The following is a 9,867-nucleotide window of genomic DNA, read 5'->3' as shown; positions in this document are numbered from 1 at the left end:
ACTTAACAAAGCTTTGTTAATTGATAGTTTTTCCCTTTTCTCAAAAGTGATGCAGGAACAGGGAACAATTTCTCCATTTATTTCTCTGCCAGCATATAATCTACTCATCATGTATTTTAATTATCTTTATAATTAACATCTCACAAGACATTATCATTAATGTTTTATACAGAAAATATGCATTTAGATTTACCCATCTACTGATAATTTTTGTTGGTCTTCATTCTCTCATGCATCTTTGGTTTTCCATCTGAGATAATTTTTTTTCTATTTCTCCTGTGTTAGTTTTGGTAATTTGTGCCTTTCATGGAATTTTCTCACTTCATTTAGGTTTTTGAAAATATTACCATAAAGTTGTTCATAAGTCTCTCTTGTTGTTCTTTAACATTGGCTGTATCTTTAGTGATGGACATATTATCTAAATTATTGACTTTATTGGCACAAAGTTGTTCATAATATCCCCTCATTATCTTATCAATCTGTAGGTTCTGTAGTGATGTGTTTTCTTTTTTCATTGACATTGATAATTTGTGCCTTCTTTTTTTCTTATCATTCTAGCTAATTTTATAATATTTATTGATTATTTTAAAAGAAGTTATTTTGATGTTTTTTCTCTATTTTTATTTTCTATTTAATTAATTTCTTGCTTCTCTATTTTATTTCCCTCCTACTTACTTTGTGTTTAATTTTCTCTTTAAAGTTTTTTTTTAAGTAGGTTAGATAATAGATTTTAGATCTTTATTTTTTCCTAATATAAACAATTATAGCTATAAATTCTTCTCTAAATACACCCTTGGTTGCATCCCATAAATTTTGATATGTTATGTTTTCATTTTTATTCAGTTCAAAATATTATCCAAGCACACTTGGGAGAACTTGCATTTTGCTTCTGTTGAGTGGCATGCCCTCTAAACATCAATTAGGTCAATTTGTATGATAGTATTTTTCAAGTCTTATCCATCTTTATTAATTTCCGTTCTACTTACTCTCTTAATTACAAAAGAAGAGTGTTGAAATTCCAACTATAATTATGGATTTGTTTATTCCTTCTTTCATTTCAACTACAAATTGTGTTTAGCAATGGAATTAATTTTCATTCTGGTGCAAGCTTCTTATCCTATCATGGTGCAGCAACAATCAGATACCAGTTTAGTACCAGTACATGGATCACATTTTGAATATCTCTTCTGGAATCACCAGTAAACTGAGATGGCTTTGTAGAAAGCCTTCAAATAACTATGCATTTGAAACTTCAAAATGAACAGGATGAAGTCTTAATATGAAAAGAGACTGTTTAAATAACTAAACGTGACTGAAAGTTATTTGAGATGTCACTAAGAAAACCTAATATTTAAAAGGAAAGGAAAGATATGACAGATCATAGGTGGTTGCAATTATTTAAAAAAAATGCCACTTTACTTTTACAGCCTAATGAATTAACATTTCCTATCAGAACTATTACACTTGGTATAGAAAATTCTCAGCTTAAAGTGGTTTAAACTTAAGCCTCCTTTGTCATTACCTATATACTCAATTTACAGAAAACTGAAGCTTAGAGTTCAAGTTCACATAGAACATGGTGGATGTTCTGATATTTTGGTTCCCTTTGCAGTTTTCCCGCAAGAAGGGAGTCAGCTGGTCATGTCAATTACGGACATTTGGTATAAATGCTAGATTTATTTCTTATGTGAATTAATACAATGCCACTCTCCTTTACACTGGTCTCTGAGAATTTGTTCCAGAGGGACAAATCCATTTTTAGTGGGATGATAAACCCTTGGGGTTGAGGACAAGCTTAAAATGTGTTGGATTCACCAAGATAATTGCTGACCTAGTGGTAATGTATTGGAGCTGATAACCAGACTTCCCTAAACCACTCTGTCGGTGAAGTGTCATGATAATTAAAACCGTGGCACTTATAAAAGCCCACACACACACACAAAATAACAAGATAAAAAATGAGTGAAGAAACAAGGATGAAGACAAAATAAAAAGTGACGATGATATGAAGCCAGATATAAGGTTAGTACACAAAATACATGCCAAAGGATCTGATGTATTGCTAGTGACAGGCTTTAAATTTGAGTCTGTGCTTCTTAGAGAGCAAATCAAAGTGGGAAAACATAACAACTAAAGATTCATAACAGATTTTTTCTTTTTATTTGTCCCTTTCTTAACACAAGTAATACATGATTATTACAGAAAAATTAGAAAATGAATAACAATTCTTTTGAAATCATATAATCCCTCCATCCAGAACTAATCATTTTGACATGTCAAAGTGATTCAATGTTGGAAAATAGTTATTTTTCCAAATTTCTATTTATATAAATATATATTTAAAATGGAATCATATTACTGTTTTTACTTATCAATATTTTGTAACTATTATAATAGATATTATTATTTTCACTGACTACACAGTTATCATAAATGGGAAGTCACAATTTATTTAGCATTCTAATTCTGTTTGACTCAGTCTATTTTTTTCCATTATAGACAATGCTGTGATGACCATCCTTGTATATCTCTATACACTGGATTAGTTATTTACTTGGGATAAAGTTCAAAAAGTGACATTGCTGGATCTACATAAGATTTGACAGAAAGTTTCATTTTTGAGCTGGGTTTTAAAGAATGAGCTAGATTTCATCAGGTGAAGAATCAAGTGAGCAACAATAATACCTTTTCTAAAACCTAAATTAAGTGTGATATTAGGGTCTTTTAACTATACCTGTTAAAACCATGTTAGTGCAAGTATGCAAGGCTAGGTCATTTTCCCAAGATGCCATAGCTCAGGCTGGTTAAAAATCAAATGATGTGACTCATTCATTTTTTCATTTATGCATCAATTTACTTAATAGATATTAGTTGAATAATGAAGTGCAAGGCACTGTGATAGACCAGTGCATAAGATAGATGTGGCTAAATATATGTTGGTGGAAGCTATGCTGCAAATCTTCACAAATATTTGGTTTATGTTTGCTATGCTTTTGTTGCTATGGATTTTCTGAATCAGAATATTTTTATATGAGTCAGATATATTTGAAAATGTGCCAATATGATCCTTTTGAAAGCCAGTGATCTAAGAGACTGCTTTCTAAACCATCTTGTTCAGTCTCTGTGAAGAAAACATTTTTGCTCTTAGTTTGGGTTTTAATTATAAAGTTGGCATAGAGTTTTCACACTTAATTTATTCCCAAGATCATAATCCAGAGGTTTTATAGACAGCAGTAAAAGGTTATTTAGATCAATCGTTCTTAAGTGGGTTTAGACTCATTTTTTGAACTTTTATAAGTACATAGGCATGAGCCATGTGTGTGAGTCCACCAACAAATAACGAGGCAGGTGTGGTTGGAGCAGGGAGAGCAGCAGCATATGAGAATTGAGAGGGAGAATGGAGCCAGATTACCTATGGCCTCTAGGCCTAGTTAAGGAAATAATTTGTCTTTATATTTAAATATTTTGCTCAAAATACTTTTTCTTTCATGATTCTAACCCTAGACTCTCCAGTTCATACAGATATCTCCTCTCTTGGAAATCCTATTGCAGTTCTTATCATAGCATATGATCTAGCTTCTTTTTTTCTTTTAAGGATTTTTTTATTTTTTATTAGACAGAGTACAAGCAGGGGGAGTGGCAGGCAGAGGGAGAGGGAGAAGCAGGGTCCCCGCTCAGCAGGGAACCCGATGTGGGGCTTGATCCCAGGACTCTGGAATCATGACCTGAGCCGAAGGCAGACGCTTAACTGTCTGAGCCACCCAGGCACCCCATGATCTAGCTTCTTAATAATATTTTTATTACTTCTGTTATGTTACTGTTGTTTCAACAAGAAGATGTCTTTTGAGGGCAGTTTTTGTATTATAGATAATTTTGCCTAGTATAATTCTGGACCCATACATAGTAGATATGCTATAAATATTAGTTGTTTATAGTTCCTGGAGGTTGGGGTGGGAAAAGAACAAAGAAAAGAAAAATGGGTGGGTGATATTGAAAATATGTGTCATTGCCATTGAGAAAGTGAAGTCATTCATTTAAAGACTGGAGAATCAAAACATTTCAAAATTATTTTCTGGCAATTTATGTCCCTTTTTTTAAACTGTGCTTTAATTATTTATCAGTTTTTATTTTTAAATGCATCTATCATTTATTTACTTCACTAAGAAAGGTCTATTTTATCTTTCTTCCCCATGTCCTGATTTAATATTCATTCTCGTCAGGTAGTTTGGTCACAGCTCAGATGTTACTGTGAAATTGGGATGAGTACAGCATTGTTCCACTATGCTTTTGAAAAACTGCTATATCTTTTATATTAGGTAAATAGACACAATTCCAAAAAGGGATATACATTTCCATTCTAATTCTTTTCATGCTGATGTTACATAAAGCACATTCTGAGAGCCAAGAATGAACAAGAACTTCTTAAAGAAGAAAGGATAAAGCAAGATAAAGACATCAAAGCTATTGCTATTACATTTTATCCTGAAAGAAACAAGAAATTACCAGGAAGGATCAGAACCTAACGGAAAGGGGTTACTGTTACAAATCCCCACAAGCATTTCAGAAGGGAGTACGACTTTTTCAGGGGAGGAGATCTATTTATCCAACTGACAATGAGTCTGTGAAATTATCTAGTTAATGCAAACAAAAGGCGGGTGCTTTAATGTTATCTCCTGGGTACCTGATGTTTCAAAAATCAGGGAAACGTACCTAAAGATGTGTACGGTGAAAAGTGTCTAGGGCCAGATTTTGAACTTTTAAAGACACTTTCAAGATTTCTCAAAGTACAGCTTCAAGTTCAAAGTGAACTCATTGAAAACTGGTTTCACTAAGAACCAGCATCAGCAGATTGTTAGGACTGAGGTTTCCCAGGATGCTGGGTACTGAAGAATCATTTTTTGTTATTTTGTAATATTTCATTTGTTCAACAAGTACTTTAAAGCTCCACTTTTTGCAAGGCACTGTGCTAGGGAATGTAGAGGACTCAAAGATATTTGAGGTAATTATTATGCCCTTGAAGAGAAAACAGTGGTGGAAAGTTAACAGTTGCTGACATCTTTAAGCAAGCGTCTCAAAAAATTAACTTAAACAAAATTGATGACTTAGAACGAGAACTAAAATACCCTATTGGGCGCCTGGGTGGCTCAGTCAGTTAAGTGGTGAAACATCTGCCTTTGAAAGCTCAGATCCTGATCTCAGGGTCCTGGGATGGAGCTGCATAGGGTTTCCCAGCTCTCCCTCTCCCTCTGCCCCTCCTCCCTGCTCATGCTCTCTCTCTCTTTGTCTCAAATAAGTAAAATATTTTTTTAAAAATACCCTATCATTTTAGTTTCAAGGAATATTGTATTCTAGCTGTACACCTGATTTCTCTTCTGTGACCTGTGTCCCCATTTGGCCCTCTTCATCTGTGTTGTGTGTGTGTCCTGAGGAACCCAGCACCATTTAGGAGTGTAGGACAGCTGAGAGGCTAGGCTGTGGAATGAGGAGTTTAGATTAGAACACCTCTTCCAGCACTTCGCAGTTTTGTGATTTGAGCACGTCCATAATCCCTCTCTCAGTTTTCTATTCTGTAAAATGGGGATAATATGATTGACTTTACAGGGTTGATGTTATGATTAAATAACATCTATAAAGACTTAGCAAATTGTGTAGCAATAGTAAACACACAGTACTTAAAAAAATAAATCAAATAACATTACTCTACTGTTTAGAAGTCTCTAATTCCTTTCCATTGCCCTTAGAATCAAAGCTGCCCCTTACCACTTAAGATGGCCTACAATGCCTAAAAAATCTTCTTCCACTTGTCCTAGTGCCTTCTCACACAGCTCTTTCCCTAAGTTCCACACTTCTCAGCTGCCCTGGGCTTCTTGCTAAGCCTCCTTCCTTTAGGGATCTCTAAATGTGCTTTCTCTTTTATCTACAAAAACTCTTTGACAAGATTGTTGTGTGGCAAGATCACACCCATTTTCACATGGAGCATTTTCAATGAAGTTTCCAGGGCAGTACTCTTTTCCTCAGATGTGGCTTACTTGGCTATCTTATCTAGCAGTTATTCCCCTTAATAGTTTCCCTTTCTCCTCAGAAGTGTCCCAGTCACTCTATATTCTCCTTACACTACTTGGCACTTAAATTCTTTGTTACTTATTTATTTTTTCCATCTCTTTCTAGAGTATAAGTTACTGGAACTATAAGGAACTATAAAGGAAGAACTTTGTCTTTCTACCTAGTTGTTATAGCCTGAGTCCCTGTAACAGTGCCCCACACACAGAGGTACTTGAAAATTTTTGAATGACTGAAAGCATTTATTTCCATGGATAATAAGTCCTGTACTTCCAAACTGTATTTCTAGAGAAAAAGGATACTATTTGGAGTTAAGTTCTTTGTTGATGGTTTCTTAATTGATGGTAACCTCTTTAAATGCATAACATAAAGCTTTGAATTTTAAAGAGTACAACAGTTACAGATAAGAAAAAAATAGCAAATTCAGGAAAGATCTACTCAGACTCATTTGTTGTACCTCAATTTTAAACTTTAATTGTTAATTCTAAATGTGTATCTTAATTATTACCTAGTGGCTATTAAAATTAAAAATGCATCTGGAGTTTAAAAATCATGAGCCTGCATTTCATGGTAACAAACAAGATGGGTTACTGTTAATCCAAATATTATTTACTTTTAAAATCCAAAGACTAAGTAATAGTTTATAGTCACTAGCCCACAATGTCCCCTAGAGCCTGTCTTGTTGTGTCTTGTTTTCTAATTGCTTTATGTGCACATGTCTTTGTGAATTCCTCCAGTGCAAGAATACATTTCTTTGATACCCCTAGTAGTTGGTGCAGTGTAAGACAACGAAAAGTTTTTCCTAAATTACTTGAGTAGAATTGGATTAAAGGATTTAAAAAATGTTCACCTGTTGGTATTTAGCTGGCAGACATTAAGATAGAAGATATATACAACTTTTTACTTTTCATGGTTGAATATTTCACTAATGGAGTCTTCCAACTTAACTTTTGAACTTCTTACTATAAATTAGACACTCTGCACTAAAAAATGAATGTGGGAGAAGTTTAAAAGGTATAAAAGATGTTTGTAAATTTAGGATAGCAAATCTATTCCCATTTCCTGTTACCATAGATACTAAGTTCAATGAGGTCAAGAAAAGATATGAAGATAAAATGATAAACAAAGAAAAGGTTATGAATATTTTTACACAATAGAGTTTTAATTAAGCATTTGTAGTACATGCTGTTTGCAATATAAATCACCTTCTTAAGGTATCCCCCATTAATTATAACAAAATTATTCATTCATTCATTCAGCAAATATTTGCATGCTTACAATGTGCCGGGCATTGGAGATACCTGAATGAACAAAACAGACAGAAATCTCTGCCTATAGTAATTATTAGTTACTATTTTAAATGATGTTTAACTTGGGAAAGTTTGAAGTTTCTTCAATGACCTCTACCAAATTTCCCACTTTGTAAATCTACTGTGGACAAATTTAAATATACTGATTTTTTTTTTCTAGTTTGTATTTTGCAAGCACCTGTTGCTTTTAAAGCAGAGAATTGGCTGCTTGAATAACTAAATAAAGACAATGAAGACTTTACTCTTAAAGAATGGTGATAATTGAAAGGAAGAGTGCCTACCCATGAAAAAAAATTAATACACAAATATACATATCAAAGTAGGGATTCAAGATACTGATAAACACCTTTGATGTTTAGAGACAGGCCACTTGATATAAAATCATCAAGTGGGCTACTGAGTAAATCAAATGCTCATTAGTGCTTCCTATGTATATTTTCATTTGTCTTGCTGTTTCTTTGGAGGTAAAGCCTTAGATAGCATTTTTAATGATCTTAGGCAAAGGATTCACATTTAAAATAGTTGAAGCTCATATAATGATGGTAGCCTTCTCTGCATTACAAAATAATGGATACAGTAGATTCTAAGTATTTACAGATTTAGGATTCCTGGTTTCAACTGTTTGCCAGCTATGTGGAAAATTCTTACTGTTTTTACTGGAAGAAATCTGAGTCAGTGTTCCTGTAATACTAGCATCCAAGAGAATTTAGGAGTCACTCAGAATCTCTTAGCATTTTTGTTCTAACTCTCCTAAAATGATACCAACTTGCAGATTTTGTGAATATTTTTCATTAGCTAAGAGAGAAAATTATATCAAAATTTGAATAGACAAATTATGATGTGAAATATGCTCAGAAAATACAGGAATGGTTAGAAACCAAGATTCAAAAAAAAAAAAAAGGAAGCTGTAAAAATGTTATATAATTAAATTTGGAGATTTCTTAAGGATAAGCATATTTTTGTAACATTACCCCAAATTCTTTGGGGCCCATTCTTTCCACATTGTTAGTATTAAATCCTAACTGATTTGGATTTAAACAAATATTTTTGTATTTATATTTTTTGGCCTATTTATGAGGATGGCCATTAAAAGTACTAAACTCTAACTAATGAAGTGCTGGTTAGTTATTTTATTTATGTGACTTCTTTGAAGTACAGGGACATGATGAAATTTTATTACAAGCATTTTGACTGTGTTTACATTTCAGTCAATAAAACTATTTCAAAACCTTTACGTTTCTACTTCTGGTCACATCAATAGTGTCAGGTTTCACAGCTGTGGTAGCTGAATTTTTACTAGACTGCATCTTAGTGTGCTGCACATGGGATATTTTATAATTGCCTTCCAGTATGTTACAGTCTTGTTCAAAAGGAAGAATTTGTGTACATCAGACAATAGAATACGGTCCAACAAGAATGACCAGTTGAATATGACCAGGCACCAACATGTATGATAAGTACAATAAAAGCTGTGTTCAGAGAAGGTTTAATAGAAGAAGTGAACCTGAGAACAGATCTGGAAGGCATGGTTCTTCTCCAGAGCTTGATAAAGTGGAATAGAGCAAATGGTCCATAATCATAAGAGAAACCATGAGGACAGAACAAGCGTGCTTATCGTAAGAAACTCAAAAGATCCGCTGGGCTGGAGAGAAGGCATAGGGGAAGGCAGCTTCAACAGATAACGCGGGGGGTGATGATGCCTGACTTGCCATGCATGTCCTCATCCAGAAAGGAGTTTGGCCTCTATCCATTATGCAGTGGGAGGTCATTACGGCTTGTAACAGGATAGTTACAGTCCTGAGGATTTTTTCCCATAACATGTGTGTAAATAACTTTAAATAAATACACATGTGGATTTACCCTGATCCAAACAAATATTTAGAGATGGACAAGAAATTCCAAATTTGGATACTATTTAACTGGATTTTCTTCTTAGTCTAACATCTTATAAAACTTCTGAGGTAAGGTGTAGCCTTTACCCAAGTCTTATAATCCTTTCCTTTTTGAAAGAATATATGCTAAAATTAGAACTTCTATTTATAACTTGGATAAAAAAATGCAGTGCAAGATGTTTGAAGATCACAACATGTTGACCTCAGAGCTACAAAATATATTCTGCATCAGTCTCTATATTAAGAATGGGAAATTTGTTTTCTTGTCAATGTTGATATATATATATATATATATATATTATTTTTTATTCTTATGTTAATCCCCATACATTACATCATTAGTTTTAGATGAAGTGTTCCATGATTCATTGTTTGTGCATAACACCCAGTGCTCCATGCAGAATGTGCCCTCCTCAATACCCACCACCAGGCTAACCCACCCTCCCACCCCCACCCCTCTAGAACCCTCAGTTTGTTTTTCAGAGTCCATCGTCTCTCATGGTTCGTCTACCCCTCCCATTTCCTCTGCTTCATTCTTCCCCTCCCGCTACCTTCTTCTTCTTTTTTTTTTTCTTAACATATATTGCATTATTTGTTTCAGAGGT

Source organism: Leptonychotes weddellii, chromosome 9 (assembly GCF_054177405.1).
Source record: "Leptonychotes weddellii isolate Sample4059 chromosome 9, ASM5417740v2, whole genome shotgun sequence".
In the NCBI taxonomy this organism is placed as follows: Eukaryota; Metazoa; Chordata; class Mammalia; order Carnivora; family Phocidae; genus Leptonychotes; species Leptonychotes weddellii.
This window is presented reverse-complemented; position numbering follows the sequence as displayed.